Genomic DNA, 17,795 nt, shown 5'->3' on the forward strand with positions numbered 1-17,795 from the left:
AAAAGTACAGAAAACTCTGGTTCTCCGTCGTGTATGAATTCAGTATTACTTATGCATTCGTATAAATGCATTCGGCATTCGGCTTACTTCATGTAAGCTGATGCCTTGTGCTTACTCATTTTACGAAGTAGAATTTATAAAAATATGCCTTTTCTAGCATTACTAAGTTTTGTAATGATAATAGTTCAGCAGAAGGAAGATAGCCACATGAACATTTTTACAGAAATAATTTATTTGTCTTTTACTCGCAAGAATACATTTTTAACATACATCGAGTAAACATTAAAACGAAGTATGCAAGAAATAGTTCACTAACTGATAGGAAAAAGCATAACGACACAGAAAGACGCAGTCAACAAAAAAATAAAGCAAAATGCAATTGTCATTTAGCAAGATGCAATTGTCATTTAGCAATATGTAATTGTCATTTGGCAAAATGAATGGATTGACGGACATTGCCTTCGATAATTTTACACTCTACAATTGTACAAAACGTATATTAAAATGTTGCATTTTAAAAATTCTCTGTTAAAGAAATTAGCTTAATATTCAAAACGTTCAACATTTCTGGTGATGAATAATAGTGGCGGTCTTTCCCTTCCATATAGTAGTTCACCGTCGTCACTTCATTGTATATTTCTAAAACTGTGACATGTTATATCTCACTCATTAATAACAAACCTCAAGGCTTATGCCATCGACCATAATCTGAGATGGTGTTAAACTCAAGTACATGAACGCGTTTAATGTAGTATTTTTTCAGAGAATCACATAATCCCATAAAGTACTCTTAACAAACTTATAGGGTGTGTTGATACATGGTTCTAGACGCCCATTAGCAATAAGTACATTATTTTAATTGCAAGAATTATTACCAAACACTTGTTTGCTGATCCGTAGACAATATTAGCGGCATCAATGACTACAACAGGCACAGGCATACTTATATGACGGTCAAGATTTAAATTATCAATGACGTCCGAACTTTGACCATTTGCCTTCAAATTTGGTTCCTTCGTCAAAATTTAAGAAAAGCAAATTGCCACGCATTTATTTATTGGAAACCAATCATGTTTTCATCTAGGTCATTGTTTTTCATTTCGATAAGGATATATTGCTGGACAATGCAACACTATTTGTGTTCATTTCTATCACTGGTAGAACTAGAAGAACGATTTAATTTAAGAGGGCCCTTTCAAAGATTTTTGCATATTTTGAAGTTTGTCATTAAATGCTTTATATTGATAAATGTAAACCTTGGCTCTAAAAAGCTCCAGTAAAAAATTAAGAATAAAGTTTCAAAAAAGGAAAAAAAGTAGTCCGCGGCAGGGCTCGAACCAGTGACCCCCGGAGTCCTGGAGTAAAAACGGTCGGCCATCCTGCCAAGCATACATGTCAGACGTATTTTATTTTTTATATAAACAATCTTTGTCGTTTCACAAATTTAAAGCGGGATTATACGATTTTTACATGTGTTAAATTGTAATATATAGATACAAATATGTTATAATAACACACAATATGCAAGAAAACTGATACATTTAAGACGAATTTCATAAAATGCAGAGAATACAAATAAGCGCCCCGAGCCGATTGTGACGAAGATAATTCGTACATATTTTCCTACAATAACCGATGCATTCGTCTTTTTAGTAAGTGCTCGTGTGTCGTATGAATCGATATCGATGGAGGAATTTAAAATTAACTGTAAAACTAAATTTAGATTCACATCGTACATTCATGATATACATGCTGGCGAATTCGGCTGAACAGCCTTTTTCGATTTCAGAATTAAATATCTGGCTTATTTTGCATTTTGAGACACATTTTATTTTAGTTTATATTGAAATATATATATAATACGTTTTTTTTACCCATTTTATATTAATTTATAAATATTTGACACGATCGTATATACCCGCTTTAACCAACAAAAACAGAACTCTCCAAATTATTCAATCGTTTCCTGTTGCAACGCTTTATAATTTTTAGGTTTTTAAATCGTCAAAAGATGCATGTAATGGCTATATTAGACCATGGTAAATGTTCAGTTATACTGTTTTCTCACAAATATGATAACTAAAACGAAAATTTGCGAATCTGAAACAACTTTTTTCAATTTTGTCAATTTACCAAAACGTGAAAAGATCCCTTTAATATAAGTGAAATAATGTTTTACTTTTCCAAAACATTGCGATACATTCCAGCAAATTGGTTTGTGGTGGGAAATTGTGAGTTATTTCGTTATCGAGAAAATGTGTACATGAATTTGTATGGGCAAGTAAATTAATTCTTAAATTAATTTGTCTAGTGTATATCCGAATTAGACTGTTATTCTGTGTTTGCATAATAATCAAAGGGAAATAATTGGAATTTTTTCTGTATAAAGCGAATGTTATGATACTTAAATACTTGCTCCAGTGTAGTAAGCAGTGAAATGGTAGTAACGCAACGCCCTCCTAGTTGTTTCTTGCAGGCCCTTTGGTGTTGCGAGCAATTTCTTTGAGTAAATAATGGCATTTCTACTCGCGACCGGCTAGTTATATCATAATAATATCCGAAGACCAAATGAATAGATGCCGTATAGCTGCAAACTAACTAAGTGGCATTCACAAAAAAAACGTAACATTCACCATATTATTGGAAATTTTTAATTTGGGGTTATTAGTTAATACATTTAAATAAATACATTCACAAAGGCTAGTTCGTAACGTGTGAATCCTTCTCAATGTCGAGTAGTAATGAGAGCTGGATCAAGGAAAAGATCCATAAGTGGGAATCTAATAGCAAAATTTTAAAGAGCGAGCAATTAAGTTGATGACGGTATGGACTGGAAGTTGGTAATCCAAAGAAATCAGACCGCAGGTTGTAGGCCTTAGTGGTGGCCATCCTTGATATGGTAGCTAAAAGCTCGGTAAGCATAACAAAGTATGACAGCTGAAGAAAAAAGAGACATTAAGAAGATCGTTAAGCAGCAATCACCATCATACTCGGAGTTAAAGTCGACATTACAGTCACCATGCAAAGAACTGAGTGAGGCATTGGAGATAACGTTTCGAAGAGGAACTTAAGAACAACAGGAGCCGCTTGAGGATTGGAAAGATCGTGTGCTTACATGCAACTTCAAAAACAGAGATAGAGAAGCTAATGTTGTGTAAGAAAATGCATTGTAAACATTCCATCAGTGTCAAATGAAGGTCACTTTGGGGATCCGCCAAAGAGATATGTTACTTCTGTTGGATTAATAATCAACGCAATATAGGCTTTGTCGACTTTCTAGAATGGCCAAATGAATAAAGGAAAGCACAAGCGTTTAAATGGCAACAGACTTGAAGTACGTTTATTTTTTCCACCTATTTCGGTAGTACGTTTCACTTGCACGTAAGAGGAACAAATGGCAAGTGACTATTATATTGCTTGGAGGGTTCTTATCCTAAGCACAGTCAGTGCAGTGAAAACGGGGCAGTGTGTTTTATCATCATCAAGGAAGATATGCACCGTTCATGGATAACACCCTCATTGCGACTGCCTTTGAAGTGATCAATTGCCCGGAAGAGTCATGAGTCAAACAATTATTCGAGATGTTTTTGCATGTAAAAATTGGGCCTACTGTTTCTCTTCTTACCTCAGGGAAATGCGTGCAGTGGATGGTACCTTCTTTTTTCTTTGGATCCAGTGGAATTGTGTTGGTCTCCCGTGGCTTCTTTGAAATCTTTCTTAGTTATTATCATCATCATCTGCATCATTGTCATCACCTGCTGTGCTGTTATGTTCAATACTTATAGTTGACTTGTTAACAGAAATTTAGAGAAATCATAATGATAAAAAAGCTTGGATGCTTTTAAGATATAGTTTACAGAGCATGCGTTTCTTTGTAAATTTCAAAAATTCAAAAATTATGTTTTTGTACAGGTTTTATATTGGATTTATCGGTGACATACACTATACAATCTTCAAAATATTATACCGAATGTTAAACATATATCGAACGTATGTGATGTTTTGTCAAACATACGAAGCGCATTGTGGTATTTATGGCATTAATTTGAAACATTGTTTCAATTATGAACACGATTTTATCATTGTTAACCAGTATTCATATAATCGAGGATGTACTTTATTTTCCTTTTTGTATTGTGTAACATAAATTGCGTAGGGGTTAAATCGAACAAATACCTATATAAAAAGACGTTTTAGAACTATCTTCGTTAACATATTCTTAAGATTATTATTAAATTTAACCTACAAAATAGTGTTATTGATATAATATGATTGCTTTAGAACCGATAACTTTAATGAGTTGTAAAAACATACCTTCCTTTTCTTTCTATTCTTGAACCACCTCTCGCGTTTTATTTGATTCTTCTTTGTGAGGTTGTGTCTCCAATTCCTTGGTACGCTTCTGGTATTTAGTTTTGGTCTTGTGCTTTCTCTGTCTCTTCATCTGCAAACTCTTCTTTGATTTATTACTATTGGTTGTTTCAGGCTAGCAAAAATAAATTATAAATATATATATATATATTAACTTATAATTAAGTGCATTATCTTTTAAAATATTTAACATATTAAAATATAAAATATTTTATTATTAATCTATTTATAAATTATATATCAATTTTTTTAGAATATATCTAATTAGAAAATTAAATTCCAAGCAAGCTTTAATTTAAAAGCATTTGATACTCAGACTACACAGCCACTCATTAACTGTTTTCTTTTTTTAATTCATTTACACAAGAACATAGAATGATAATCGGTAGGTTTTTTCTTGAGACTTTAAGACCTATAAATCTTCCTGTGAATAGCGCGAGAGAGCTTTGTGTTTATTGCTGCAGAATATATTGTCCCATTTTATAAGGGTGGCTTTTCAGGTACTTCTATCGCCAAATCAGTCTGTAAGTCCGATCGAATCAGATGGGTAATCACGTCCATGCCGAGGCGATATTTCGCCGTTTTATACCCTTTATTACTTGTATTAAGTTTTAAAATGCCGCTCACTTTCCCCCGTACCGGCAAGAAAGTTACAGGCGTTTATTTCGTATTAATATATGCTCTATATATCGACTTCTCGCTGTAAATTTCTTAGCTGGATGACTTTATTACAGCTCCACTAAGAAAATTCGCGGGAGAAAAGAAGATGTCAAAACCAATTTTAATACGAAATAAACGCTAATTACCGTTTAACTGATATTGCTGGACAGTTAGCTCAACTTTATAGTTTTCCTTTTAAACCTATATTTGCATTATTTCATATAGTTTATAGTGCAATATCCCATCATAGGCATATTAAAAAATTAACGTATAATAAATAAAACCTTCCTCCTGGTTTAGCTAGATAAACCATGCTTTATAAGACGAATATGTTATCCGTTGTATAACATTTACCAAAACCTGATTGCGAGTAGCCTAATTTGCAAAATTCTTCGGACCAAGTACACAGTCGTTAATTTACAATAATGCCAAATATTTTATACATCACATTGATCAATAAAATATCTCTATAATTTGTCGGTTCCAGTTAAGAACTGCATTTGTGTACGGGAACAATAATGCTTTCGCCCCACATGCCAGGAAATACTCATGTATTTAGAGTGTGATTAAAACGCGAGCAAAATATTGGGCATTTAACATTAGCGGTGTTTTTATAAAACTATGCACCTACACCATATCAATACTTGTCATGATTTCGTCGAACTTAATCATATTCAAGTAAAGCAGCTTCTTCAGAAGTTCTAATCGAGAGCATACCTTCTCAAAATATTGATGGATTAAAATAATTTAGCCAATCACTTTGTTTGTTTTGTTGCTGTGATAACTAGAATGTGAAGATTGTTTAAAAGTTGTGCTTTTAATAGTTTGCAAAAATAAATTTGCCTTACTACCGCGGATGTACAATGAAACTGTGCTGTCCTCAAAACAAATAGTGCTATTTGTCCAATCGTAGTTTTATATATTAACTATTTCACTCGTACCTGCAGCATTCGTAAAATTATTATTTCACTGAGCGCTCAAGAATTAAAATCGATAATCTACTGAAAACAACAAATATCCTTTATTTCGCTAGACGCTATGGTATGTTAAAATATTTTGAAAAGTATTTAAAGCACCAATGATCACGATTAGCTCACCTGAATTAACATTGTGATAATTGATTAAATCAAGGTGGGAGAATAATTCAAGTTTGTTCTAAGTACAATAGGAGACGTGTAATCCTGGAGCTGGAAAAATTTGACCACATAGTCTAGATTTGAATACATTTGTTAAAAGACTACTTTCTCATGATTTTTTGTACCTTATACCAATTAACTGAGCTGTTTCTAACAAAAAATCCTATAATGTCTAAATACAATGTGACACCTGGTGCGGGACTAGTTTAATCAAGCTACCCATAATAAGGGGTCAATTATGACCGATGAAATACTTTGAAAAAAATTGGTATTAGACCACAATACGATTATGCATGCCAAATATTACAGAACAGGACAAAACAGAAATGTATAAGACTTGAACAAAGTTCATCGTAAGTCTTGAAGGGGCCTTTTCACAGATTTTGGCATGTGTTGAAGTTTGTCATTAAATGCTTTATATTGATAAATCTAAATATTGGATCTAAAAAAACTCCAGTACAAAAATCAAGAATAAAATATAAAAAAAGAACCCTCAACAGGGCTCGAACCACTGACCTCTGGAGTCCTGGAGTAAAAGTCTACAACTAAAACCATTCGGCCATCCGTGCTCATACAATGAAGGATGTATTTTTTACTTTATATAAGCAATCCTCGTAGTTTCACAAAATATAACGACAACAATAGAACTCTCCAAATTATTCGATCGTTTCGCGTTGCAACGCTTTATAATTTTCAGGTTTTTAAATCGTCAAAAGATGCATAGAATGGCTATTTTAGAGCATGGTAAATTTCATTATTACTGTTTCCTCAAAAATAGCATAACTCAAACGAAAATTTGCGAATCTGAAACAACTTTTTTTAATTTTGTCAATTTAACACAATGTGAAAAGGCCCCTTTGAGCATTTTAAAATAGACATTCCAAAAGGTCAGATGAAATAGTAAGTGTACATTCTAACTAATATAATACAATACAGTAATGTGAAAACAAAACATAATCGCGTTCGTACCAAGTATTAATGTGACAGACATGCAATCAGCTGTTAAGCTGTTGATATTTAGGGAAAATAATCTAAAGTGTTAAACCAATATTAAATTATTTTAAGTATCTCTGGATAAACGTTGATATCCTCCCAGTTCACCATAAACATAAAATGAAGCAAAACATGCATTGCTCATACTCTTAATAACCTCGTACACAATTTAAGGTGAATTTTTCGGCGTAAGCTGTATTAAGCCAGCTTTTCACCTTACCTGACCTTTGTAAGTGTCCAATATAATTCAAATAAAATTTCCCGCCGCTAGGTACGAATGAATACACTTCATTTATTCCATTGGCTAATTTGAGTATACCCATTGAAAACATATCCGCGTCTTTGTAACACTGTTTTACTGGATGAAACAATTTTATCTCTAATGAAAAGGCTTAATAGATAGAACAGTTTTACGCTCAATTCTCGACATCAATACAGTTTGTGCGTGCACCTATTATTTTCAGAGAATTATCAGCGCAAAAGCGTTTATACTTATAGGCTATATTCTCATATTTATGCCCCCCTTCGAAGAAGAGGGGGTATATTGCTTTGCTCATGTCGGTCGGTCGGTCGGTCGGTCGGTCGGTCGGTCGGTAGGTCGGTCGGTCGGTCGGTCGGTCGGTAGGTCGGTCGGTCGGTCGGTCCGTCCACCAGGTGGTTGTCGTATGATAACTCAAGAACGCTTGGGGCTAGGATCATGAAACTTCATAGGTACATTGATCATGACTCGCAGATGACCCCTATTGATTTTGAGGTCACTAGGTCAAAGGTCAAGGTCACGGTGACCCAAAATAGTAAAATGGTTTCCGGATGATAACTCAAGAACGCATACGCTTAGGATCATGAAACTTCATGGGTAGATTGATCATGACTTGCAAATGACCCCTATTGATTTTGAGGTCACTAGGTCAAAGGTCAAGGTCACGGTGACCCGAAATAGTAAAATGGTTTCCGGATGATAACTCAAGAACGCATACGCCTAGGATCATGAAACTTCATGGGTAGATTGATCATGACTCGCAGATGACCCCTATCAATTTTGAGGTCACTAGGTCAAATGTCAAGGTCACGGTGACACGAAATAGTAAAATGGTTTCCGGATGATAACTCAAGAACGCATACGCCTAGGATCATGAAACTTCATGGGTAGATTGATCATAACTCGCAGATGACTCCTATCAATTTTGAGGTCACTAGGTCAAAGGTCAAGGTCACGGTGACCCCGAAATAGTAAAATGGTTTCCGGATGATAACTCAAGAACGCATACGCCTAGGATCATGAAACTTCATGGGTAGATTGATCATGACTCGCAGATGACCCCTATCAATTTTGAGGTCACTAGGTCAAAGGTCAAGGTCACGGTGACCCGAAATAGTAAAATGGTTTCCGGATGATAACTCAAGAACGCATACGCCTAGGATCATGAAACTTCATGGGTAGATTGATCATGACTTGCAGATGACCCCTATTGTTTTTGAGGTCACTAGGTCAAATGTCAAGGTCACGGTGACCTGAAATAGTAAAATGGTTTTCGGATGATAACTCAAGAACGCATACGCCTAGGATCATGAAACTTCATAGGTAGATTGATCATGACTCGCAGATGACCCCTATTGATTTTGAGGTCACAAGGTCAAAGGTCAAAGTCACGGTGACCCGAAATAGTAAAATGATTTTCGGATGATAACTCAAGAACGCTTTGCCTAGGATCATGACACTTCATAGGTACATTGATCGTGACTCGCAGATGACCCCTATTGATTTTCAGGTCACTAGGACAAAGGTCAAGGTCACAGTGACAAAAATCGTACTCACACAATGGCTGCCACTACAATGGACAGCCCATATGGGGGGCATGCATGTTTTACAAACAGCCCTTGTTAGTACTTACTTCCATATTCCTGTCAACATGTTAACATGTAAAAGTATAAAGAGCAGTGGAAGCGAGGCCTCACTTTAATGCATTGCATTTCAACCCGCGAGGTATCGGGTCAATTCGCGGTTAGTGTGTGAATGTCAGAGTTTATATACAGGTCATCACCGGAGTTCACGGCCAGTAAAAAAATCGTTATCTGACCTGGAATGTTCTTAAGACCAGAAATATGTTAAATGAAGATATTCAGCAATATAATTATGGTATGTCAATAATAGATTCTAAATGTGTTTTCAACAATACAATGATAAATACTATTTTTGATTAATTAAACAATAATTATTCCACCATATTGACTTATGTATTAAGCATGAGCGCGATGATTCTCGATACTGTTAATAATCAAATCAAATAGCAATGCCCGACAAACCACTAAAATAGGTTTGTTCGAAGAACGCGCCTATAAATATGGATACTTCGCGTGTGGCCGGTTGACTCATATGTTTTAATTTCACTTCCATTCTTCTTTTGGTTTTCTGTTTTGTATCTATAGGTTTATGACCAGCAATATGTAATAATGTAAAATAAGCCGCGAAAACTCCGCGTAACATCCAGTACTGCGTGTGATGCAGCTAAGAGCTGCACAGAAAAAGACATTCGCTATCCTTGATCTCATTCGTTGAACTATCAACGCCGTATATCTTTTTTAAAGATATTTCTTGTTTCTAGTTCCTTTGAGTTGGTATAACCCCAAACTTTGCACGAACAAAGTATTGGTTTTACAAATTTATCGAAAGGTTGACAAATGTTTTTTGCAAAAGATAAAATTCGTTGTATTTGCAAAATAGAACATTTAATGATTTTTATGACTTTCATTTGGAAATGCTCAATGTTTTCACAAAAGTTCTCAGTGTAATTAAAATCAGTTCCTAGATAGTTTGAAAAAATCAAGAACTTGATTGGCTGGCTAGTATATGTCAATTGTTCGTTTGCTAATAACGCCCTACGTTGTCGGAAAACCATTATTTTCGTTTTTGTTATATGTACAATTATACGTCATGTATAACTAGATGAAAACAAAAGATCTTAGTGAATATGCATGTTTCATTAGTTTTAACTGTAATTACCATATCATCAGCAAATAACAACAAAGTAACAATGATATCATCATTACTTTAGCCTGCATCAATGTTAAGCTGCAAATAAAGCTCAAACCTGCAATATATCATGAAACAAAAGAGGAGACATCGCCCCCCCCCCCCCCTTGTCGTTAACCAACAGAGTAATTTAAATTTTCAGAATAAGAAGAGCATACTTTTGCACACTCTTAAAGTTATGGGTTCATGCTTTCAACACTTCTTAGCCAGTTTTAAAAACCAGTTTTAAAATGCTTTAACCAAAGTGCATTTCTATACGTAGAATCAAAACATTTCATCATGTACACGTATAAGACGCAGAGCTTCATATTTCCATTCATATATTTTAATTAGAATATGCAAAATACAAATTGGATCTGCTGTTAAACGCCCGTAACGCAATCCGAATATCGCATCCGAAATAATTTCATTCTCCGTTAAGAATCTTTCAATGCGTTTATTTAAGACTGTAGTAAATCGGTTGGACAAACATCTTACAAGAGTAATATCACGATAATTATAATCTCTGTTGTGTCGCCTTTTTAACGGTATTATCAAGCCTTCCATTCAGCTTTCTGGCAAGTAACCTGAATGTAAAAGCCCATTGTAAATAGCACATAAATAATAAGCAAGAATATCATTACATTCCCTAATATACTCGTTTAATAAATTGTGATTGCATTGAGATTTATTACTCTTGAGCGCTTAAATACAATGTTGATTTTACTGACGGTGATAGGCTTGATTAAGTTTAGTATTACAACCAGATAAATGATTAAAATCATGATGTTTAAAAGAATAAAAAGCGTCTTCATGGTAACCTTTAGATAATTTATTACTTAAATTGGAAAAGTAATCTGAAAATGCATCAATAGCAAAAGAAGCATGATATGGTCTCGACTTAATTTAAAAATATTTCCAAAAGTATTTAGATTTACATCTTTTCAGATGTTCACTTTCTTTCATTTTTTTCCTATGACTGGTATTTTTATATTTCCTTATGATTTTTAAAAGTAGATTTACGTTCCATTCAAAGTATGCTTATTCCGTACTTTTGGTCAGAATTTAATAGCCGCAATTCTTGCAAATATAACTCTCGCACAGAGTTACATTCATCGTTAAACAAATCTTTGTTGTATAACTGAGTATTCGTTAGATAAAAATGCTTATTATTGAAAAAAGCACATTAAAACAATGCTCTGGCCACGTATCTAATAATGTCATATAACTTTTGAAACGTTTTATTAAAAGAGTCCCTTCAAATTATATCAATACTTCTGACAATATTGTGATAACTTGGTAAGCACAAGATAATGCATGAATGGAAGCGCTCCGTAATTTCATCGTTCCTATTCAAATTTATTTTGAACTGTTGATTATCGTTCTGATCAGGTTTTCGGCAGGCGAATTAAATACGCAAACGTGACTCTATTTATGCAATGGTTCAATAGTGATATTATTCATCAGTAAAAAATGGCGTTTATTCATAAAAAGATAACAGAACAGTTATTAGTCAAACAAGCCGTGTAGTTACAAGTATTAAATAAACGACCATTCGCAATATGAAGGGGCTTCGTTTTGCAAAGATCTATCAATTAAAAGACGTGATTATAAAAAAAAATATCGACCAAAGCCTGTACGGTAGAACAATCAGGATCATAGTTCACTAGTTCAGGTCATCAAATTAATTATTTACAAACTAATATGGGATTCATTCGCAGTTATTACTAACTCTACTGTTAAAATCGCAACATAAAACTACACATCCTAGCAAAATATATACAGAAACATAATTTTCAATTGTTTCAAACAAAGCAGTATTAATGCAAGTATTGACCGGATATTCCTCACGCAAAATGTATGCCCGGCACATATAAATATCTTCAACAGTTTAAAAAATAAGGTGATCCAGTTTTATCTAAATAAAAGTGTCATGATGCGTTTTAAATATGTTAATGCCATATTAGAAATTAATTACTAAATATTACTTTTAGAATTAGTCCATGATTCATACAGAAACCAAATTTCTGAAAACGCAATACTATTTAGAAATTAAGATGATTGCTGTTTCTCCTGTGAGAGTCATTGAAAGTTCCATGAGAGAACGTAAAGCTTACTTTTAGATTCCTACTAGCCCCAGACTTGTTTACCGTTTACGTTTAAGCTACCATTTACTAGCCCACATGTTAACCTTTGCTCCTAGTGTCATTTATCTGTTTTACAAGTGGTCGGCGCTTGTCTGATATCGCCTTTGGAAATTGTTCATACATGGAGCACTTGTACCATTGAGTATTTTTACACCCATTATTGCTGCTTCTTCCTGTATTTGCGCGATGATTATCTGAGATATTAACTCTATGATTCTATATTCTCAAATCTTTTCTATAAAGAAGGAATGTAGTTGACAATTGTTAATAGTTTTATTTAATCGTTCGTCAAAAAGTTGTAATTCTGTTACTCTTGTATCTTCAATGCAATTGAGTAATTAAATAGTAATTAAATTGAATGCGTTTTAATTCCCTTTTATTATTGTTTAATTTGAGTTACAATGCTATGACGTTAAATTTTATTTACAATTAAATGTATTATGAATATTGCTGGGCCAAGTGTGAGGTTGAGCGCTCTATAACCAGGTTTAAACCCCCAATGCTTTGCATTGACCGTTCCAAGGCGGTGACCCCAGCTTTATTCATATTTTGTGTTTATGTTGGTTTGTATTGTGCTGTATTGTGCTGTTTTGTACTGTTTGGGCAATCGGTCACTTGCCTTAAACTAATTGTTTTTAATGAAAATTCAATACTGCTCCAGCAGCTGGAGTTTCACTTCTTTATATTGCTTCCTATCCCAACGCAACCGTTCGCGATTCTTGAAATATTAAAACTCTGGACCTGTCGTTTTATGGAAGATTTTTTTGGAATTATCGGTTGATATACTCAATTGCACTTCGAGCCCAACACTGTTGAAATGTATAAAAACGGTTTAAGATATAAATGAGAAAATTTCAAATTTTGGTGTTTGAGATAAGTGTGTGCATACTTGCATTTAAATCACACAACCATGGCGGTATGCACCTCTAGACAACTTGCAGATGAAGTTTCTCTTGCTCAACTTTAAATTATTGTATGAAGCTATAAATGAGATTGAAGCTTCCGTCTTATTCTGTTATCCATTTATTTATGGCATAATAATTAAACAAACGGGCATAACTTGGAATCAAAATGTAACGGTTTAGTCACCTTGGATATATGTTAAGTCACTTATACATTCGGTTTTTCGGTTGAGTCACTTAAACATTGGGTTGATTCAATTTGGCGTTATGCAAGGTTCAAATGTCATACTGTTGGCTGCCTTAAATAGTCACTATGAAACAGAGTTTGGACAAACAGGCATTTTGTAAGTTCAAGTTTAATTAACATTTAGTTTGTGAGGTCAAAACGGCATTACCAGTACTAATGATGACATTAGGTTGAGTCAAACTGTAATTGTCTTGTGTAAAGATCATATAAGATTGAGCATTTTTGGCAAAAGTTGAGTCACAAAAGCATTTTGTTGGGTCAAAAAGCGAATTGTTTCAGTGATGTTGACATCATGTTCGGTAAATTGGACATTAGTTTGAGTTAATTTACCACTTAATGAGTCACATTAGCTTAATGTTGAGTAAAGAAATCATAAGGTTCAGTCTAGCTGTCATAGTGTTTGGTCAAGGTGGCATAAGTTGATTCTTACATTATGAAAGGTCTTGTTAGAAATGTATTGGATCATATTTGTTTTTGTTCCGTTTTACATTATGTTTAGTCAAGCGTTTATTAGATCGGATCAAATTTGAACTATTTCGGTAAAGTTGACATCAGGATTAGTCAAGTTGGCATTATGTTGGCATATATTCGGCATCAGTTTGAGTTAATTTAATCGGTTGGAGGTTTTATTTCTAGATGACTTCTAGTCACACTTTTGGCATAATGCCACCTTAGCTCAATCAAATGTCAATTGAACCCGTCATAATGGCCACTTGACTTCACCAATTTGCTGTTTGACCCAACAAAACTATAACTTAACTCAACTTTATGTCATATAAACTTTACTTAATGTCAAAATAAAGTCAATTACATTTCAACTGAACTCAACATTATGCCAAGTCGACTCAACTTAATACGTTTCTTTAAAAAAAAGGCAGTTTCGTTCTACAGTCGTGGGATTGCCCCGGACATATGTGCATTTAATAAGCTTTTTTTGACGAAAATAACGGAATATTTGTATATGTGTAAGCGTGTTATTTTTAGCGAAACATTTTATGGGGCGCATATTGTCGCTACTGTGCAAAAGATTCTTTATTTTATTATAGTATTTTAGTAGTAATGTATTGTGTAAGTGTCGGCGCGTAAGTGACCATATCATTTTAAGAATAATATTATAATAAAACTTACTTCTCTTATATCTTCTTACGCCGTAGAATATATCTTTACGATGAAGGTTGTGTATTTGATACAATAGTTGTTACACAAATAAATGGTATAAACGATCAATGTAAAAAGCAAAATAGTTGTTACACAAATGAATGGTATAAACTATCAATGTAAAAAACAAAATATAAATGTCATGTTATTGTTAATACTACTACGCAGATTAAAAAAAATATCAGATATTCGGCATAAGTTGCTGATTAAATAAAGGCCAACATGATCTAACATAATATATTACCCCACCCCAAAACAATATAAATTACATGGGCTAGTTATTATTCACTGACTTAATTTAAATATATAACCCATACAAAATGAACATTGTGAAAATTCAGCTTCATCAGCAGGATGGAATCCGTATTACAGAAGGCGGCCCTTTATTTTGAACAAGTAGCAATTACCAAACATAGAGACACAAAACCTCTTCGAAACGTTAATTGACAAAAAGCATTGGAGGGTTAAACCGGTGTTAAGGAGCTCCGAACATCACACTTGCCCATTGTTATCAATTATACATATAATTGTACATAAAAACTAACCACAATTCTGCTTATATAGCAATCAAACAGAATACCTTTCAATTTCATAACAATTATTAAGTGCTTAAAATAAAATACAGACAAAAGCACTAGAACCGTTACTTTTTGAGACACGATGAAATGAAACAGAAGCGATATTCAACTATGTCTCGTCATTATATTATAGTTTAACATTCAGATCATCGTCGTATTATACAGCGAGAAGCAACAATAAGGTAGTGAATGGCTACATGGTAAAGCTTGCTTGTGTAAGTCTATCTATAGCTAAATAAAATAGTACAACTACTTGCATATTCTAACATCTTCTGCATAAGCTGCCGAATACATTTTAGACCAAATTCCCTAACTTATTATTAAACAAGGGCTGTTTGTAAAACATGCATGCCCCCCCATATGGGCTCTCCGTTGTAGTGACAGCCATTGTGTGAATACGTTTTTTGTCACTGTATGTCAATGACCTGTGAAATGTATCCAATTAATAGTGCAAAAACCAATCAGGACCTATACTAAACAATTATATCCATTATATGATTGAGTCTTTGATTTTTTGGATTCCTTTCACACATTTTGACTTATTTGACAATATGTAAAACGTGCACACAATTTGTTGTTTTATTTATTAATGGTAATGAAACATGTTATTTATAGCAGTTAACTCCCCTAGTCAATGACCACCATAGATAGCAATGCAATCTGATTAAAAATAGCCAAGGCTAGTGTTGTGTTTTGGGCAAATGTATATAAGTGCAACTTGACCACATGACCAGTATCATGTGTTTACCACACACAGAAGTCAGTTATGTAATAGACCATTAATTCCACTCCCAACTTTGGCCACTTGCCAAGACACTGACCAGTATCAGATGGGGTTGTGAAACTGTGTAAACAGTGAACACCAGTCCATGTAATACTGGCCTACCACTTGTACTAGTTGATTTGGAGTTAATACAGTAATGCATGTACAAATGAGACACTAAGCCTAAAAGTTAATTATATGTGCCTCTGAAAACTAACCAGACGAGTGGGTTGAAATTTACAATCTTTACTTGGCATTTGAGGAAATCTGAACTCTCAGGGTTTGGATAGAACATCCCCAAATTCACTTTTCTTTACACTGTTGTTATTTTTGTTCAATACACAAATATTAACCTAACTTTACAAATCCTGTACAGTAAAGGAAACTAAATCTAAGTTGATATTTTAATATGCTTGATCCTATTTATGTATTAACATTGTTTTATACATACAAACTGTGTTGCTGTTTTTCAATTAACAAGCAGATTAAAAATTAATTATATTTTTATGTATAATTTGAATTGACAAAATTAAATGCAAGTTGCGTAGCAAGAATTACATGTTTGATTTATTGTCAGTGAATCGTGACATTTTCTCAATGTTTCAGACCACCAGTTTGTCAAAGCTATCAACCGCTTGGATGGTCAAGCTAAATAGAATTGACCCAGCAAATCACAACTGTCCTATTGCCATATAATATTACATATCATATTACATTGGTGTTTTAAATGTTGAATTCTCACGTCATTTCCATAAACATAGTATTTACTGGCACAGAAACAAAGGCTTATACATCATCATGAATTAACATGTGTCAAAAATTTAATTTGTAAGTCTCTTTACTGGACAGTGTGAAAACAGAATAAACTAGTGACCTGAAAATCAATAGGGGTCATCTGCGAGTCACGATCAATGTACCTATGAAGTGTCATGATCCTAGGCAAAAGCGTTCTTGAGTTATCATCCAAAAATCATTTTACTATTTCGGGTCACCGTGACCTTGACCTTTGACCTTGTGACCTCAAAATCAATAGGGGTCATCTGCAAGTCATGATCAATCTACCTATGAAGTTTCATGATCCTAGGCATATGCGTTCTTGAGTTATCATCCGAAAACCATTTTACTATTTCGGGTCACCGTGACCTTGACCTTTGACCTAGTGACCTCAAAATCAATAGGGGTCATCTGCGAGTCTTGATCAATCTACCCATGAAGTTTCATGATCCTAGGCGTATGCATTCTTGAGTTATCATCCGGAAACCATTTTACTATTTCGGGTCACCGTGACCTTGACCTTTGACCTAGTGACCTCAAAATCAATAGGGGTCATCTGCGAGTCATGATCAATCTACCCATGAAGTTTCATGATCCTAGGCGTATGCATTCTTGAGTTATCATCCGGAAACCATTTTACTATTGCGGGTCACCGTGACCTTGACCTTTGACCTAGTGACATCAAAATCAATAGGGGTCATCTGCAAGTCATGATCAATCTACCCATGAAGTTTCATGATCCTAGGCGTATGCGTTCTTGAGTTATCATCCGAAAACCATTTTACTATTTCGGGTCACCGTGACCTTGACCTTTGACCTAGTGACCTCAAAATCAATAGGGGTCATCTGTGAGTCATGATCAATCTACCTATGAAGTTTCATGATCCTAGGCGTATGCGTTCTTGACTTATCATACGACAACCACCTGGTGGACGGACCGACCGACCTACCGACCGACCGACCGACCGACCGACATGAGCAAAGCAATATACCCCCTCTTCTTCGAAGGGGGGCATAAATATCACCCCCAAAATATAAACACTCAAAACACCAACG

The 17,795-nt window shown here is 34.3% G+C and overlaps 1 long non-coding RNA gene across 1 annotated transcript; it reads left to right on the plus strand.

Annotated features, from left to right (window-relative positions):
* The first annotated feature begins 7,683 nt into the window (after positions 1–7,683).
* LOC127838096 (uncharacterized) lies at positions 7,684–9,224 on the plus strand. The gene is made up of 3 exons (XR_008029657.1): positions 7,684–7,737; positions 7,786–8,219; positions 8,511–9,224. It is a non-coding gene; the product is annotated as an uncharacterized LOC127838096 (long non-coding RNA).
* The last annotated feature ends 8,571 nt before the right edge of the window (positions 9,225–17,795 follow it).

This window comes from Dreissena polymorpha, chromosome 7 (assembly GCF_020536995.1).
Source record: "Dreissena polymorpha isolate Duluth1 chromosome 7, UMN_Dpol_1.0, whole genome shotgun sequence".
Taxonomy (NCBI): Eukaryota; Metazoa; Mollusca; class Bivalvia; order Myida; family Dreissenidae; genus Dreissena; species Dreissena polymorpha.